The following is a 20616-nucleotide window of genomic DNA, read 5'->3' on the forward strand; positions in this document are numbered from 1 at the left end:
AGCTACGGATGAGAGACAGTTTGAAGACGGCCACTGAAAGCAGAATCATGCTCCACAGAAGCTAAGAGAAGACAAACACCCCAAGAGCAACTAAGAGTGACATTTCTGAGGAACTGCAGCCTACAGAGGAACATCCTGGGAGAAAGCCATTTTGAAACCAGAACTTTGGAGCAGACACCAGCCATGTGCCTTCCCAGCTAACACAGATTTTCCAGACACCATTGGACATCCTCCAGTGAAGGTACCCTTTGTTGATGGACACTTTATGGCCTTAAGACTGTAACTCTGTAACCAAATAAACCCACTTTTATAAAAGCCAATCCATTTCTGGTGTTTTGCATTCCAGCAGCATTAGCAAACTAGAACACCTACATAGGAAAATCTAAATGGAAAAAGTATATGGTGCTATTGAAGTGAGATTGTAGCCCAGTTAGGGTGACCAAAGAATAGAGAGAAGGGAGAAGGTGCGAGTTCTGGTCTATTTGTCAATAGAGCAGGGATAAAGGTGTTTCCAATGATCCACTTCCCCAGCCAATCTTTTCTGGGGAGTCATCTCTGGGGCTGACAAAGAACTATATAAGAAAAAGGATCAGTTCCTTGAGTCCAGAATGATAATTTGTGTTACTGTAACATGAAAATCTTCAAACTCTTTCTGCCCCTTGGGACACTTTTCTGTGCTCTCTCCTGACAAATCCAACCACAGGTTTGAAAAATGCCCGAAACACCTTGTTTCCCCTGGGCAGACCAGCAAGGCTGGCTGGAATGTACTAGGATGTGCAGGAAACTAGTCCACATTTCATAAACAAGGGAGCAGCATCTGAGTCAGTTCCAATGTTCCAAGGCGCTCAGGGACCTGGCCTGAAACTGGAATAAGGAAAAACAAGAAACCTAAATACACCACAACCTCAGCCTCTTTCTCTTCTCTCAGTCCCCCACCAGCACTAAAGAGGGGGAAAGGCAATTCTCAAAACATTCAGTTCTCAGGGATCTATGTTGAAAGAAGGACATGAAGAGATAAAATACATAACCACTCACCCTTGTTCTGCTGGTAACACCTGAGCTGGGCCTTATGATGATTCCTTTCCTTTTCCTAGAAAGGAAATAGCTTAGATGATATAGGAGGGGAGAGTTCAATATCCTTCTTTTCCTCGTAATAGCAGGAAAGCAAAAGTCTAATCCATTGCCTCTAAGCTGTTTTGACAGCGTTTCTGATCCTAAGGCCATGGTATCTGATCAAGCCTGCCTCAAGATGTTCCTTTACAATTGAAGGAAGGAAACATTGTCTGTCCATAATATGTAAGCATTAGATGACTTTTTTTCTATTTAAAATAGACCATATATATTCATACAAGATAAAAACCCAGAGCCACCCATAGGCACATAAATATGGACCCTGCTAAATACTTAACATCATCAAGCTTGGGCCACTGGAGCATGGTTTGAGCTCAGCAGCCTCAGAGTCTAGCCTCCTGTCTATCTGTGTGACAGCTGGGTCATGCTGGGCTTGCAACACCACTACTTCATTTCATTCATTGAATAGAATACCTTTACTATGCACTTTTCTCGATTGAAGTCTAATTTGATATCTGTTCAACATTGATTGCTTCATCCATTACTCATTGTTTTATCTGATGTAGTTGACGTTTCATTTTCTCATTTTCTGCTCTGAGGGCTGAAAATTCACTTTTCTCCAAAATAATAACATCCTTTTTCACACTGACAATCTGAGACATCATTTGCTTGGTGACCATGTCTTTGTAGATGATATCCATGTGTGCCTCCAGGACCTGGACCAAAACAGACACAATGCTTTCTGCTTGTTGAGTCATAAACACATTTTCTTCAAGTGAACATGGTAAGGCCTAGTGTCAAAGTAGAGCCTCCTAGTTCCAGAAGAGGTGAAATCTCTCCATTTCCACTCTAGCTGCTAGGGCCCAGCATACTTAGTTTTCTCCTCCAGGAAGTGAGGGCAGCAGCCGCGTGTGGCCAGGGGTGCACAGGCAGGGCCAGGGTGCAGGGTGCGAGTGCACATGGTCCCCAGTCACCAGCGTGGTGCGGCCAGGGCCAGGCCCCTAAAATGACTTTTAAAAGGCTTTCCTTCTACATATTGATAAATAAATTTTTCTACATAAAATTTTCACATGTCAAGTTTGCCACAATAAATAGCAGTTTCTTCAAGAGTCTGACTAGAAACGCAGAGAAGTCTCCTTCCGATACTCCCTAGGGAGGAGTTACTAGCAGCACGCAGAACACACCTTGGCTACTCCCATGCACAATTTCACTTCACCTCTGAGACTGCTTCCCCGTAAAGCAAACCAATTACATGTGTGTTCTTCCCCACTTGCTTGTCAATAAATGTAAAAGGATTAAAATTTTACAGAATGTGATCTCTGGACACAATGGAATTAAATCAGAAATATATAATAAAAATCTATCTGAGGGAAAGGATCTAAGATGGCACCATGAGGAGGAGTGGAAGCTAAGTAGTCCCCCTGGAACAACTTAAAAAAACCAGAAACAACTAGTAAATAATCCAGAATAACTGCAGGAGGACAAACGTGACCGTCCACTCATCATACACAAACTTTAATTGGTTGGAATGCCCAAGAGCACAGCATAAAATCTGTAAGTAAAAAATGCGGATCCCAGCCAGGAGACACCTCCCCCACAGCCTGAGCTGAAAAGCCTCCTGGTGCCAGAGAGAAGCTCTCTCCCAGCAAACGAATATAGCTCAGCTGAGCTCCAACTGGGGTTTTAATTAGCAATGGTGAACTGCTCACTATGAGGTACAAATCCCCAACAAGCAGGCAGAGGCTTTGGGTGATGACTGACCTTGGAGAGCCAGAGGGTCACCTCAGACTAGCTCTGAAGGGAACTCTCTGTTCCTTTTTTGGATCAGTGGAGAAAGCCTCAGCCACCCACCCAGACAAGGGCACAGCACAGGCAGAGAGAGACCATTGAAATGCTAATGACCTCCCCTAGGGTGTCTATCTTCTCTAAGAGTAAAGGGGTGGGGCCCAGTTCAACTACCTGCTTTCCATTCAGAACTTGGGGAAAAACAGCCACACCTCCTTACACCAGTCAAGAAAACAGGCTAACAGGCACCATCTGTTGGGCAGAAAATCACAGTGACCAGAAGCCTCATAGGATGTACCAATTTTCTAAGACACAACCTCAGGGAAACCAGATACTGAATATGTCTTCCTTCTGGGACCTGACCCCATTTTGGTTTGGGGAGACCTGATTGGGGTAATCAAGGAAACCATGCCTAGACAACAGAAAACTACAACCTACACTAAGAAAAATGAGGTTATGGCCCAGTCAGGGGAACAAACTTGCACTTCAACTGTGATGCAGGAATTGAAATAACTAATAATAAGTCAATTCAAAAAGTTTAGGGAAGATATGGCAAAAGAGCTGAACCGTATAATGAAAACACAGGATGTACGTAAGGTAGAAATTGAAAGTTCAAAAAACCAACTGGCAGAATCTATGGAAATGAAAGGCACAACACAAGAGATGAAAGACACAATGGAAACATACAACAGCAGAGCTCAAGAGGCAGAAGAAAACACTCAGGAACTGGAGAACAAGGCACCTGAAAGACTACACACAAAAGAAAAGATAGAGAAAAGAATGGAAAAATATGAGCAATGTCTTCATGAACTTAAAGACAAAATGAAAAGCAAGAATTTACGTGTCATTGGTGTCCCAGAAGGAGAAGAGAAGGGAAAGGGGGCAGAAGCAATAATAGAGGAAATAATCAATGACAATTTCCCATCTCTTATGAAAGACATAAAATTACACATCCATGAAGCGCAGCATACCCCAAACAGAATAGATCTGAATAGGCCTAAGCCAAGACACTTAATAATCAGATTATCAAACATCAAAGATAAAGAGAGACTCCTGAAAGCAGCAAGAGAAAAGTGATCTATCACACACAAAGGAAGCTTGATAAGACTATGTGTGGATTTCCCACCATGGAGGCAAGAAGGAAGTGGGGTGATATATTTAAGATACTGAAAGAGAAAAACTACCAACCAAAAATCCTATATCTGGCAAAAATATCCTTCAGATATGAGGGAGAGCTTAAAATATTCTCTGACAAACAGACAATGACAGAGTTTGTGAACAATATACCTGCTCTACAGGAAACACTAAAGGAAGCACTGCAGACAGAAAGGAAAAGACAGGAATGAGAGGTTTGGAAAACAATTTTGAGAGATAGTAGCACAGCAATGTAAATATACTGAACAAAGATGACTGTGAATATAGTTGAAAGAGGAAGGCTGGGACCATGTGGAACACCAGAACAAAAGATGAACAATAAACACTGGGACTGTGTAACTCAGGGAAACCTAGGGTGCTCAACGATTGTAATAAAAGGTACAAACATGTTTTTACATGAGGTAGAACAAATGAATGTCAACATTGCAAGGTGTTAAAAATAGGGTGGAATTGGGGGGAAAATACAATCAATGCAAACTAGAGGCTAGAATTAACAGAAACATTGTATTATGCTTCCTTTAATGTAACAAAGGCAATGTACCAAAGCTAAATGCATATGGGGTGGTCGGGAATAGGGGAAGTGTATGGTACTCCTGGCATTGGTGATCTTGTCTGACTCTTTATTCTACTTTAGGTTAATGCTATCTTTCCTTTTGTCACTTTCTAGCTATCAAGTTTTTTTGTTTGTATGTTTTTCTCTCTTTCTTTTTTCGTTTTCTTTTGCCTCTCTGCCCTCTTTGACTCTTCCTCCATCTTTGTGGAAGAAACGGAGATGTCCTTTTACAGAGAGTGGCGATGGTGCCCAATACATACATACATGACTATATGGGGAACCAACAATTGTTTACTTAGGAGGGAATGTATAGTGTGTCAACAAAACCATCTTAAAAGAAATGGGTTGATAAAGAAACCTCAAGGGCACTATATTGAGTGAAAAAAGACAAACACATAAAGGCAAATATTGCAGGGTCTCACTGATATGAACTAATTATAATATGTAAATTCATAGACACGAAATATGTTACCAGGACATAGAAATGAGGCTAAAGAATGGGGAGTGGTTGCTTGTTATGAGCAGAATGTTCAACTAGGGTGAACTTAAATGTTTGGAAATGGACAGCGGTGATGGTAGCATGTTATGAGAATAACTTACAGTGCTGAAAGGTGTGTGAAGGTGGTAGAAAGGGTAAGCTCAGAGGCACACATATCACCAGAAGGAAAGCTGGAGGTTAAAAGATGGGAATACATAAAACAGTGAACTTTGTGGTGGATAATGTCCATGAGTATATAAATATTAGAAATCTCTCTCACGAACTAGAACAAATATATCTTACTATAACTAGAAGTTAATAATAGAGGGGTATGTAGGGAAAATATACATACCTATCGCAAACTATATACTATAGTTAGTAGTATTTTAACATTCTTTCATCAACAGTAACAAATGTACTATACGAAAACTATGAATCAATAATGAAGGGGGGCATGGTTAAGGGTATGGGAGGATCTGAGTTTCCTTTTTTTGTCTTTATTTCTTTTCTGGAGTAGTGAAAATGTTCTAAAAATTGAAAAAAAATTAATTGTGTTGATGGATGCACAGCTGTATGGTCATGCCATGGGCAACTGATGGTACACTTTGGATCTTTGGGTAGTTGTACAGTATCTGAACAATCTCAATAAAAAAATTTTAAATAATAATAATCCTGCCTTAAAAAAAATAGACTGGGATGATGAATGCACAACTATACGATAGTACCGTGAAGAGCTGATTGTACACCATGGATGACTGTATGGTATGTGAATAGATCTCAATAAAACTGAATTTTAAAAAAGGATCTGAGGATAAATGAGTAATATTTTTTAAAATTCCTAAATACAACTGGATGAAAGAAGAAGAAATCACAGGGAAAACATTTTGAATTAAAAAATAATGAAAATAGAAGAGAAATCTATCCTGAGGAAATAATCAGAAATCTAGGCAAATTTTTTTACATGAAAGTGATTTTCATAACATTATTTTTATTAATACAACATTAGGAAAGCTGACACAGTTCAACAATGGAAAAAACCTAAGTAAAATGATTTAGGTATATGATGAACTCCATGAAAAAGTATAATTCAAAAAATATTTATTGACAAGGGAAAAAGTTCACATTATAAAAAATATGTTAAACAACATAGCACATAGAGTCTGATCCACTATCCCACTATCTCTCACTGCTCCCTTCCTAATGGAAGCCATCCCATGGAATCAACCCATCACCGGGAAAGCCAGATGATCACCTCAGGGAATGGGGCCATATCAGGGCCTTGATGTTATCTCTGCTGCTGGCTGATAGGGCACTCAGCTGTGTCTGTAGCCAGGTCAGCCCTGGTAATTGGAATTTCAAGTTGCTGAGCCCATGCGTAACCTCCACCCTTTCAACCATGGCCACTCTGCTCAGAAGCCCACTGTGCAATGACAAATGCCTGGGGAAAGAGGCTGGATGGCATCGGCAGAACAGATCATACTATCCAATTGATTATTAAACTCCTCTCTGCTGTAGTCATCCTCTGGCAAGCATTCGCAGGGAATACAAATATCTTCATGATTTTTTCCTCTTTCAGAAAGATCTATGTACATACCTCTCCCCCACAACACCTTGGCACCAACTTTCCAACAATGTTCATTCCCACCTCCTGACCATCCAGCCAAGCCACTGGCCACAGACCATGAGTCAAACATGAACAGCCATGTGCACTGCTCAAAGTTCTGCCCACTGAGAGGATTTCCCTTCACCACTCTTCCTCAGAGATATCCCAGAAAGGGACTGTGGTGCTACAACTGTCTACTTTCAGGTGGTGCCTATTTATTACACAGAACCATCTGTAAACCAGGACTGAGCTTTCTCCTCCTTAGTCAATGGATCACAGGGACTCCTCAAGGATCCATAGGTATGAACTGGGAAGAAGAAGAGCATGTGGAGGGAGTCGGGGCGATGACCATTTGGGCCACTTCCTCACCCAACTTACTTGTGCCTTCAGGGCCTGCTCAAGTCCGATCCCATATATACCACTGCCATTTGGTTATGGATTACTGCTACACAATCTAAATTAATGGCTTGATGGATCAGGCAACATGCACTCATGACGGGCAGCTCAGGTTACATGGTAATTTTGTGGCCTACGTTAAGCATTTGGATGCTAAAAGGTGTTTCTCAAAGGGGAGTAGTTATCCACAAGATGGCAAGGCTTTGCCCCAAAATTCTAAGGGTCTGCACTATGATTCTCTTAACAGAAGCTTTCCCAAGTCTCCAAACACCATCTGTGTCTGCCACTGACACTATAAGCACCATTGGATCTGCTGTAACATATTGCCCAAGTGGTAAAGCAGCTTGCCTGGCAGCCTGGACTGTTGCAGATACTTCTCTTGTTCTACTCCTCACTCAAAATGAGCAATTTTTTACGTCATTCAATAAACGGCCAGAGTAGCACACTCAAATAAGGAATTTGATACCAACAAAATCCATATGGGCCAATAGACATTGTGCCTCTGTTTTGGCTGTAGGACAGGTCAAATGCAACAGCTTGTCCTTCACTTCAGAAGGGATACCTTGACATGCTCCATACCCATGTAGGTGCCTAGATTTCACTGGGGTGTAAGGTCCTTGAATTGTGGTGAGTTTATTTCCTACCCTCTGGCTTGCAAATGTCTTGCCAATAAATCTACAGTAGTTGCTATTTCTTGGCTAGATTAAGACAGGGCTGGAGAGCTGACATATCCCTGAGGTAGGATAGTGAATGTATTGACCTTGCCATCTGAAAGCATACTGTTTCTGGTACTCTTTACTAACAGGTATCAAAGAAAAAATTATTTGACAGATCAATACCTGCATACCAGGTACCAGAGGATGAATTAATTTGCTCAAGCAATGACATGACATCTGGAACTTCAACTGCAATTAGAGTCACAACCTGGTTAAATTTACAATAATCCACTGTCATCCTCCAAGATCCATCAGTTTTATGCACAAGCCAAATAGTGAGTCTAATGGGATGTGATGGAAGTCACCAACTCTGTATCCCTCAAGTCTTTCACGGTGACACTAATCTTTTAAATAAATCAAGGAACGTGATACTGCTTTTGGTTTACTATTTTGCTTTCATAACTTTGCATCCCTCATGCGCAGGTCAGGGAACCTATGCAGGGATTCTGTCAATTGCTCAGTATGTCTATTCCACTTATTCTTCTGGAACTGGTTAAATAACCACAGGATGAATTCAGAAATCCACTGGACCTACTATGAAATTGATCTGAGCTAAAATTCCATTGATCACATGATTTCCAGAAGCCCCTACTCTGACTGGTGGACCACCACAGTAATGTTTTCAGTCTCCTGATGTTAGTCTCAGTTTTAAGCTAGTAACCAGTAAACCCTGGAAAGTCTCATTATTTCCTTTTTCCAAAAGTACAGTCACTATGGTAAAAGGCTGTGGATCCCTTTGGGGAAGGCTGGGGGAAAGATGACCAGTATAATTTTGGAGCCTTCCTAAAGGGGATCCAAAATTCCCTTCATTCAGGGGTTCTGGCTCGATAAACTGGCTCAAGTCTGGGAATTGATTAATCAGCCAAACTCAATCTTTGTGATTCACATTAGATTTCTGTGCACTTAACCAAGAACTCTTATGTTTGTACAGATCAAGGAAACATGTAGTAGACTGTCCAACTATTTCATTTTTAGGGACCGTTTTCAACATGCCAGTGCCATAGGTCTCTCCAAGTCAGACTATTCTGATACTGCTTTGACTCTGCTGTCCACTACAGTAAGCATGCCTACCTTATCTTTGGTGAGTAAGGACCACCTCTTGGCCCCTGCCACCCCAGGATCCAATTATCCCCATCACATTTAAGGATCCCAGTTCAGTAGCAGCAATGCCCACTCTAATGTCTGACCTCCAAAAAGGAGGCATCACAAAGCTCTTCACAGATTCTGGAGCTCCCTTCACAAATTCCTTTCTCATAGTTGTGTGAAACGTGTGTCCTCTGGACTCTCCTGGGTGGGTGAGCAGGTCTTACATGATAAATCCACTTAAAATTCCAATCTTCCAAGGTTTTTGGATACCTTATTCTAAATTATACTAAGGCAGTTCAGGCATCCCGACTGCATTTAGTGTAGGCCACCTTTCAGTCCATGTTTTAGCCAACCAATAAAAACTATAAAGCCCTTTCTAATTCCTACAGATTTAACATTAAGTCCAGATTCTCTGCTTAGTGGGCCCATATCAATAAATGCAGCCTGATCCAACTTCATGTTCCTTCCACAATTATCCCACAACTTTCATATCCATTCTCATACATATTCCCCTTATTTCTTTGTGTGTAAATTAGAAAAATCATGCAGTTCTTTTGAAGTATAATATATATCTTCATGGGTCACACATTGTGCCTCTCCTTTCAGGGCCTGTTAGGACTTCAGTGAAGATATAGATCTGGAAGCAAAGAGGGGCGGTGCAAATGGGTCCTGAAAGGAATTAATAGTGTCTTTCAAGTCAACTGCTTCAGAGGTTTCCATTATAGTTTCATCTGGCCGAAAGAGCATTATTTTCCTCTGACAGAGGTAGAAGGACTTCCTCAGGGAAGTCAATTTCCGGTTTCCAGCAAAGTAAGTTAATCCCCTCAGATAGGGGTAGAAGGACTGCTTCCTCAGGGGAGGAATTACAGGTTAAGATGACAAAGAATTCTCGGAAGAATTTAAGGTTTGGCCAATTCCAACATGAAGTTTTTCACCTCCTAGTCTTTGAAAAAAAATTATTTATTGAAAAGTATATTAGAGCTCTCCAGAGAAACAGAAATAACAGGAGATTAGATAGATAGATAGATAGATAGATAGATAGATAGATAGATAGATAGATACAGATATATGTAAATATTAAGAGATTTATTATAAGAATTGGCTCACACAACTGTGAGGACTGGAAAGTCCAAACGTCATAGCATAGGCCACAAGTTGGAAACCCAGTGAATGTGACTTCAGATTCCCCAGAAGAAGCTAGCTGTCTTAAGTAGAGACACAACTTCTTCTTTCTGACTGCTGAAGGCCTTCAACTGATTGGAAAAGCAGACTTCTCACATTGCTGAAGACATCTCCTTTGTTGATTATAGCTATAATCAGCCATAGATGCAGTCAACTGGTTAAATCCACAAAATACACTCCCAGTAACTATCAGGGCAGTCCTTGCTGGGCCAAGCAACACACGAAATTAACAATCACAAGAAGTCAAATGAAATTACTGTGAATAGAACCAGATTTAAAACGTGTTATCATGCTTTTAAAGTGAAATCTGCAAGGGTGGCAATGAAGCAAGAAAATGCAGCACAAAGGAGTAGTTTGCAATTCAAGGTCCTGGACTCCCATCCCAGTTGTGGCAATAGGGAGCTGTGTGCCCTTGGCCAACAAACATAATATTTCTAGGTCTAAAACGTGTGATCTGTTAAATGAGGAGATTAGATTAAATTATTTGTAAGACCCATTCAATATTAAATGATCTATGATTGTAGAAATAATTTCCATAAGACAAAGAATACCCAGGTAGGGTGACGGGCAGGAATAATAGTTACGCACTGAACGCATTCAAATGGAAAGCCTCAAAATTTGTTTTCTGTTTAGGAGAAAAAAACGAAATTGGATCCGTTCTTGAAAACGCACATACACTAATAAAGTACGGGATCTCTTTCCTCAAATACTGCTTCTTTTTCAAGAAAATGTTTTTCTGCTCAAGGTTTTTCTCAGGGCAACTTTGACATCCTTATTCCTAAAGCTATAGATAAATGGGTTTAACATGGGCACCACAATGGTATAGAACAGGGAGGACACTTTCCCTTGGCCAAGGGACAAAATGGATGGTAGTTTGAGGTACATGAAGACCCCAGAATCAACGAAAAGGGAAACCACAATCATATGGGAGCTGCAGGTACTGAAGGCTTTGGACCTGCCCTCCTTGGAGCGATTATGGAGAATGCTAGAGAGAATTAGAGCATAAGAAATGAAGATGGTGACAATGGACACTCCAATGTCAATGGCCACAGAAATAAAGACCACCAGCTCATTCATGTAGTGCTATTGCAGGAGATCTCAAGAAGAGGAAGGATGTCACACATGAAATGATTGACAAGGTTGTCAGCACAAAAGGTCAGACTTGCTACACTTCCTGTATGGGCCATAGCCCCTGAAAATCCCATCACATAAACACCTAAAAAAAGGAATAGACACACCTGAGGAGTCATGGTGAGTGTACACAACAATGGTTTACAGATGGCGACATAGCGGTCATATGCCATTGCTGACAAGGCAAAGGACTCAGAGATGACAAAGAAACAGAAGAAAAAGAGTTGAGTTATGCACCCTGCATACAACATGATATTCTTCTTTGAGACAACACTCACCAGCATTTTGGGGGTGATGGTAGTGGAGTAACAGAAATCTATTAAGGAGAGGTTGAAAAGGAGAAAGTACATGGGAGCATGCAGGTGAGAATTCAACCCAATTCAGGGTTATCAAGCCCAGGTTTCCCACAACGGTGATGAGATAGATGCCCAGAAACAGGAAGAAGGGGATCTGCAGCCCTTGCAAGTCTGTTAAGCCTGTGAGGAGAAACTCTTGTCACAGAAGAGTTCATAGCTGCCATTTCTCTGCTAGATGGGTCTGTGGGAGCAACAGAAAAGAACCAGTTAGAGAAAAACACAGCACTATCACACTCAAAGTAGCTGTCCTCCCTACCCACATTATAGAAAACAGAATCCACAGAGAGAGATTTAAACTTTGTTGCAATGGTCTTTACAGCCCACAAGTGCAGAGCACAATATGGGGCTAAATTTGCCTCTAGGATGAGAAACTGGTGCTTCTAGGGAAAGGGGTGCTAAAAATAAGCTGGATGACAAAGAAAGAAAAAAAATAAAAATAAGCTGGATGACTTTTAGATCTGTGAGTCATTCTTTTTTCTGTGTCCTTTCCTCTCCTGTCTCTGCTTCAGTTACTGACAGCAGGGCCACTTCTCTGGAGAGAGTAATGACAGTTAGAAGCCATTTTGACTCTCCACGAGGCTTTCTCCAATGGGTCAATGCTGGACAGAGGAAGAATAAGGGTTTCTTTTTCCCACACCTCTTAGCTCAAGTGGCTGAGACTTAATAACAATTTTTTTTAAGTTACCACTTATTTAGTATTCCATTAGTGGCTGTGATCTAAATGCTATGTGACAATATCATTGTCCCTATTTTTACAGATGAGACAACCGATTAAATAACTAGCCCAGGTATAACACTACTGGATTGCAGCCAGAAGGTGAATTTAGGCAGTGTGGGCTCCATAGTTTGTAACTTTTAAACACCATGTTACATGGCAGACCACAATCCAACAGGCACTCACCTCTTGAATTTAGAGCTGCATGCCCTGCCTTGTATCCACAATTGCCCTGGAGATGGAAATGGCCCCCAGGAATTGAGGATGCTAGCTTTGAGCTCAGAACCCTCTTCTCCCAGTCCTTAGCAAAAGATCCTCTACTTTACATTGTAACCATGTCTGCAATGAAGAACATGATTTCTAATTGTTGGGTTACCCAAGGACTCCTCTCCACAGAAGAGACAGCATCTTTTCCTGACCAGTGAAAAACAGGAGACTAAAGAGTTCTATTGCAGATTAGAGAGCTCAGTGACCTGATTATTTAGGCAGAAACTCCCCCAGGATCACTACCTCAGAGATTACCTTCCTTAAGGAAGAACGAATGTTTGTTTATACCCTGATTTTGAATGATTGGGCTTTCAAACACTTGACTATTTCATTCAACTAACATCTCTTTAGCACTGTTAAGAAATCACTGTGACAAAAATAATTATCATTACCACTTTTTGAGTATCCAATACTGTATTTGACAAAGCTCTAATCAGCTGTAATCTTGTTTATTCCTCACAATAATGAAAACCATTTTAAAATTAAGGAGCTCACAGAGTCAATATGCTTCAGAGCCCAAAGTCATGGCTAGGTCTGTCTGATTCCAGGTCCTTTACTCTTAACAACTAGGCTAAACTACTTCCTGATGATAACTACTACTAAAATTCATGAAGCAAGGTCCTTGCCTTCTTTGTTTTGACAGTCTCTTGGAAAATAAAAGAATTAATATAGAAAAAAAAAGGAAGGTGATTAGAGCCAGGAAAGGTAAACACTGAGAGCTACCATTTAGAAGAGGATGTTCAATAATTTATTCATGTTCCAATTCAATCCAGGAATTGATTGCACTACTCCCAGATCAGATATGAAAGATTTATCTGATTCCCTCCTCTATCTTCTCATGGAGGGTAAGTCTGATGGTTAAAAAAAGGGATCACTATGAAGAATGCTCTCACTCTTGGCCTAGATCAGCCTTTCTCTAAATTAATAACTAGTCAAATTTCCCCTTGACTGTCCCTGCCTGCAACCCACATTTCTTTGAGCCCTTCTCTCAAGTGACTCCCCAGCTACTCAATGCTCCCAAACTGAATCCAGGAACATCAGATTCCCAGGGCAGGTCCACACCCCAATTTTTTCTTCCTCTTTTGGTTTGTTTTTATCCTTTTCTTTGTTCTACTACCCACCTCCAACCTCTGTCTTATCTATCCTATACCTCAATCTCTCAAATATTTTATTTTCTTTAATACCAAATACACAAACTCATAGACTTTAGACCTGAAAAGACAAGATCAATTATCTGATCCAATGTTTCCTAAATCTTACTGAGCATCCCAATTACCTAGGATATTTGTTAAATAGAAATTCTGAGCTCCAACAAGACCTTCTGAATCAGAATCTCTATGGCTAAACATATGGTAGCTCTATTTTTTATATCTTCCTGTGATTTCAATGCAAACCATATGTTCCAGTTTGCTAATGTTGTCATTATACAAAATACCAGAAATGGATTGGCTTTTATAAAGGGAGTTTATTTGGTTACAAATTTACAGTCCAAAGGCCATAAAAGTGTCCAAAATAAGGCATCAACATGAGTATACCTTCACTGAAGAAAGGCCATTGGTGTCCAGAAAATCTCTGTTAGCTGTGAAGGCATGTGGCTGGCATCTGCTGATCTGCGTTGTATTCCAGCTCCCCTCTCAGCTCCTGTGCATTCTTCGTTCTTTCTCCCAGGTCATTTCTCTCTAAGCACACAGGGATCCTGTCTTAGCATATTCCAGGGCAAACTCTGGGCTTTATCTTTTAGCTAAACTTTTTAAATGAATTAATGAATACTTGCTGCTCCAGTTTGCTAATGCTGCCATTATGCAAAATACCAGAAATGGACTGGCTTTTATATAGGGGATTTATTTGGTTACAAATTTGCAGTCTGAAGGCCATGAAAATGTCCAAATTAAGGCATCAACATGAGTATACCTTCACTGAAGAAAGGCTATTGATGTCCAGAAAACCTGTGTTAGCTGGGAAGGCACATGGCTGGTGTCTCCTGATACGGGTTGTGTTCCACCTCCCCTCTCTGCTCCTGTGCGTTCTTGCTTCTTTTTCCCAGGATGTTTCTAAGTGCCAAGCGTCCTGTCTTAGCATATCCCAGGGCAAACTCTGGGCTTCATCTCTTAGCTAAATGTCCTTACGTCTACGTCTCCAATCAGCATCTGCAAGCATCTGGGCCTGTGTGGCTCTTTTTAAAGTACTCCAGTAAACTAATCAACACCCACACTGAATAGGCGGGGCCATGCCTCCATGGAAATAATCTAATCAAAATTATCACCTACAGCTGGGTGAGTCATGTCTCCATGGAAACAATGTAATCCAAATATCCCACAAGATTGGATTAAAACATGTCTTTTGGAGTGATGTAATATATCCAAACTGGCACACCATAGAACAAACAAATCCACAGAACAAATGTTTCCCCTCATCTTAGAGACAAAGACATAAGGTCAAAAACTAAAGTGACTTGCCCAGGGTCACATATCTAGATTCAGACTCCAGGTTTCCAATCTGTCCTAGTATTCAGTTCATGAACCCAAATGGGTTTTGGCTTGACTTGAATACAAAGCACAAGTAATGAAAAAATAAATGTGCAGACTTGTGATTCCAGATGCAATAGGGTAACTTGTATCACATTTATGTTCTTAACATAAATAACTATAGCACTGGAAAAAATATATCAAACAATTATTTTCAAGCTTTAGAAATCAGATAACAAAAGGCTTCAGCCTTGAGAGAGAGAGATTAAGGTCATTAGGTGACTACAGTTAACTTAGCTTTCTCACATGGGGCAACTTCCAAGTAAGCACAGTGATATGGAACTCAAACTAATGACAGTCTCTATGAGTAGAATAAAGAAAGATCAGAATTAACAGAAACTAAGACAGTTGGAATTTTTCAGACAAGGTACTGAGAGAAAGAAACCACAGAAAAGAACCTCAGACATCTACATAAGGGACTTCCTTGAATTCTTGGCTGAATCTTGCATTTTGTATAGGCAGGGCAAGCCTCCACAAGGTTTAGCAGAGAATTATTACTACAGACCTAAGAATGGAACAGAGATCACAAAGAATGTGCAGTCCTAGGGAGACACTGAACTTGTGACCTAGTAGGACTAGAGAGATTTTGGTGGACAAGACAGGCATTAAGATGAGACCCCAGAAAAATCATACCATAGGAGGAAGAACTAAGCCCTCAGACTAAGGGCAAAAGTGAAATGTAACCATTTCACAGACTAAATTCAAGCCTCAACAGAATAAAGGTAATCTGGAAGAAAATTAACTGCATTACAAATCAAAATTCAACACTCTTTAGGGAAAGATGTTTCTATAACACATCTCCTCATATAGATGCAAAAGCAAGAAATACGACCCATATTAAAGAAAAATATTCATTGGAAGCAGATCCACAATGAATGACCTAGATGCTCGAATTAGTAACAAGAACTTTATATTAACTATTACAAATATTTTTTATTTAGATAAAAGATAGAAGAAATTGGCCAACAGATGGTGAATTCCAACAGAGTCACCAAAATAATAAAAAGAACATGCAGGAATTCCAAAACTGGAAACTGTAATATTGGAAATGAAGACTTCATTGGACTGACTTAACAGCAGATTGGGCTCTGCAAAGGAAATAATCAGTGAAATCAGACATGTTAATAGAAATTATCCAAACTAAAATACAGAGAGAAAAACAAGAATAATAAAAAAAAGAACATAATAACCAAGACATCTGGGGCAATACTAAATTTTCCAACATGTGTAATCAGAGTTCTAAATGATGAGTCAACAAGAATTGGAGAGAAAGAATATTTGAAAAGATAGTAAATTTAAAATCCCCTAAATTGATAAAACACATAAACCCATGGAACCAAGAAGATCTGGAAACCACAAGCAAGATGAATATAAAACAGATCAATCTCGTAGTCATATCATAGTTAAACAACTGAAAAACAAAGACATAGGGGAAAATCTTAGAAGCAGCTAGAGATAAAGCACACACAGCTTTCAAAGGAGGAAAATAAAGATTACAACTGACTAGTTATCAGAAACAATGAATGGCAAAAGACAATGGAATGATATATTTTAAATCCTGAAAGGAAAAATCTTCAACTTAATATACTATAGTCAGCAAAAATATCCTTTAAAAAGCTGAAGTAAGGATATTGTCAGACAAAAAAAGGTAAATGAATTTATCACCAAAAATACTGCACCTAAAATTAAAAAGAGAGAGAGAGAGAGAAGCAAGTGGGACTGCAGATAAAATGCACATCACTGGAAACAGTAAACATGTAGGAAGATATGAAATACATTTTTTTTAATTTCTTGATGGGTCAAATTACTTTGTCTATTTACAGCAAAATAAAAACACTATATGGTGAATTTTTACATATGTAGAAGTATAATATATAAAATGACAACAGTGCAATAAATTATGATACAATGATTCAAATAAAACAATACAAATAATATAATAAACTAATGTATCAAAGTATTGATAAAATTCCAATAGAAGAGCTAAAATGAAATACTGAAAAACACTCAAAATCCAAGAAAAAATAGGAAAAGAGGAACAAATACTGTTAACATTTGAAAAGCAGTCAATATTACTCACCACATTAATAGAATAAAGGAATAAAATCATGTAATCATCTCAATAGAAGCATAAGAGTATTTGATAAAAGTCAGTACCTATTCATGATAAAAACTCTAAGCAAACTAGGAATAGAATGGAACATCCTGAATCTGATAAAGAGTGTCTATGAGAAACCTGCAGGTAACATCATATTCAAGTGTGAAATAGTGAATGCTTACATCCTAAGGTCAATAACAAGTCAAGAATCTCCACTGTCACAACTTCTACTGAACACTGAGTGGGAAGTGATAGCCAATACAATCAAGAAAGGTGTTGAGAGTCTTAACACTTTTCAAAGAAGGGTAATACAACTGAGTCTCTAAAATGTATCATTCACTGGCAAGGATATAATAAGAATGTCCTCTTTCTGTTTTGCCTTCCATTCACATCTTTCTGAACACTCCTAACTGCTCCCTGCTGCTCACTGCTATTGAACTGAATCCTCTTAGATAAGATACATAGTACATTTGTTCTTCCTGTTTTGTTCTAACTGTTTTGTTTGTATAAAGAGGCCTAATAATTGGAATGGAGGATATAAAACTATCTTCTGTACAGATGATATAAATGTACGTAGAAAATACACAGTAAACTACAACTCGAATTAAAAATTCAACAGTCATGGAATACAAGTTTACCATATAAAAATTAATTCTATTTCTTTAAACTAGCAAAAAGGTAATATAACATTGAAATTTTTAAAGACCATTTGCACTAACAACAAAAAACTAAACAACACACACACATGCAAAATACCTAAAAATGAGTTTAGTGAAATTTGCGTATGATCTTCTATGCCAAAACCTATAAACTGTAGCAGAACCAAATTTTAGAAAACCTAACTAAATGTAAAGATATACCATGTTCATGGATTGGAAAACTAGTACTGTTTAATTGTTAGGTCTACCTAAAGTAATCTATGAATTCAATGCAAGCCCAGTTAAAATACCAGACTTGTTCATAAAAATTGACGAGGTGATTCTAAAATTTATATGGAAATGCAAAGGACCTAGAATAACCAAAATAACTCTGAAAAAGAAAAAGAAAGTTAGAGGACATGCACTACCTGACCTCAACATTTATATAAAGTTGCAGAAATTAAAACAGCATAGTAGAGAAGTGGGTTAAACAAAATAATGAAGCAGACTAGAGTGTCCATAAGTAGACCCACATATATATGCTCAAGTGATTCTCTACAAAGGTGCCAAAGCAAATCAATAGGGGACAAATGCTTTTTGAAAATAGCTATGGAACAATTGCATGTATGTGTGTGTGTGTATAGAAAGAGAGAGAATTACACAAGTAATTCATATGGATCAGAGACTTAAATGTAAAAACTAAACCAAAAAATTCTTCTAGAAGAAAGCAGGACTGGGAAAAAAATTTTAAGCATAGAAGGCACTATCCATAAAAGAATAAAGCACAAATTGAATTTGATCAAAATTTAAAACTCCCCCTCAAAATACACCACTATGAAGTAAAAAGACAAACCACAGAAATGAAGAAAATATTCACAGTACATGTATCTGTCAAAGAACTCAGAAAGCAGAACCCTTATGAATAAATTAATGGGCCAAAGATTTAAACAGACACTTTAGAAGATACCAAAGTGGCCAATAAGCACTGAAAAAGTTCCTCAAAAGCATTACTTATTAGAGGAAATGCAAATTCAAATGACAATGAGAAATCACTATCACCTATTGGAATACAAAAAATTTAAAAGATTGACAACACCAAATGTTGAACCTGGAACAAATAGAACTCTTATATTGCTAGTGGAAATGTAAAGGGAACAACCATTTGGAAATCTGATGATATCTAATAAAGCAAAACATGTACCCCACAATTCCATTCCTGGGCATATACTCCAAAAAATTAATCCATATGTCCACAAGAAGTCTTATACATAAACATTCATGGTAGCTTTATTCAGAATACCAAAAACACTGGAAATGGCCCAAATAAGCATCAATAGGAAATTAGTTTAATAATCTGTAGTCCATTCATAGAATATATTACAACTCAACAATAAAAAAGAACAAACTATAGATTCATAAAACAACATAGGTGAATCTTTAAAAAAAAAAAAAAAAAACTAAGGGATTAGTCTGAAAAAGTATACCAGGAACACATTGAAGGCAACCTAGAAAGCCAAAATTAAAGGCAATGTTTTAGACAATGGGTAACTGCTAAGAATTTTTGAATAAGAGAGTGGTATTCATCAACTCATTCAACAAAAATTAGTTGAGAAATGATAGGGCAGGCACTGTTCTAGGGGCTGTGAATACAGCACTGTGCACACAAAAAACGTTTCCTGCTCTGTTGAGCTTTTATTCAAGTAGGGAGAAGACAGACAATAAATAAAAGAAGTAAGTAATTTATGTAATCTATCAGAAGATAAAGAAAGCCCAATCTTAATCCCATTTCATGTAAGTTACAAATGGAGAAAATCATGGAACTATGATAAACTCTCTTTGTGACCCAAATACAAAGTAGATTTCAGGGATTCGTTAAGTTGACCTTTCTCTAGAAGCCTTAGAGGTTTCTTTGTATGATGCAATATCTGGAAAAGTTCCCATGAGTTGATGTTCCTTTGGAGACTATTTCTGTGAACTTCATTTCAAATTATGGCTTCTCCAAGTCAAGTTCACAGATGATTGGTTCAAACACAAGCTGGGACCGATATGGAAGCAATGTTAATTTTGGTACAGAACCTTCCCTTTTCCAAAACCTGAATCTCTGCATAATGGCTTCCTTGATTTGGCAATTTCTAATTTAAATCTAGCATAGAAAGGATATTCATACATTATACATATTACTACATGTAATGTAAGTAGATGTTTGATACTTATGCATGTATATAATCTCCTTACACATGTCTTTGAGTTTTGGAAGACCATGAAATAGCACATGCATGACCCAAAGTGTGGCACCCATCACTACTTACCAGATAAACACAAGACCATATATTAATTCCAAAAGTAAAGCTTCAGCGTGTGGCTTTACAGAGAATTTAAAAAAAAAAAGGAGCTGAGAGGTCTTATTTGAAATAGCCTCAGTTAACTCCAGAGGAAGTGCATAATACTAAGGTAATTAAGCAGAAGACATACGGTACTACATTTTAGTTACTGCTCAATTAATTTTTAATTGATACATTATGTAACATATTCAAATACTGGGTTTAGGGATAAAAAGACATGTATCGAGGCGGGGCAAGATGGCAGACTGGTGAGCTGTATGTTTTAGTTACTCCTCCAGGAAAGTAGGTAAAAAGCCAGGAACTGCGTGGACTGGACACCACAGAGCAATCTGTCTTTGGGCGTACTTCATACAACACTCATGAAAACGTGGAACTGCTGAGATCAGCGAAATCTGTAAGTTTTTGCGGCCAGGGGACCCGCGCCCCTCCCTGCCAGGCTCAGTCCCGGGGGAGGAGGGGCTGTCAGCTCCAGGAAGGAGAAGGGAGAATTGCAGTGGCTGCTCTTATCGGAAACTCATT

The 20616-nt window shown here is 38.9% G+C and overlaps 2 pseudogenes; both read right to left on the minus strand.

Moving 5' to 3' along the window:
- Positions 1–1343: 1343 nt before the first annotated feature.
- On the minus strand, positions 1344–7624 carry LOC119537415 (annotated as a pseudogene).
- Positions 7625–10745: 3121 nt separating this feature from the next.
- Positions 10746–11676, minus strand: LOC119538718 (annotated as a pseudogene).
- Positions 11677–20616: the final 8940 nt, after the last annotated feature.

The sequence above is a fragment of the Choloepus didactylus genome, chromosome 6, assembly GCF_015220235.1.
Source record: "Choloepus didactylus isolate mChoDid1 chromosome 6, mChoDid1.pri, whole genome shotgun sequence".
NCBI classification, from domain to species: domain Eukaryota; kingdom Metazoa; phylum Chordata; class Mammalia; order Pilosa; family Megalonychidae; genus Choloepus; species Choloepus didactylus.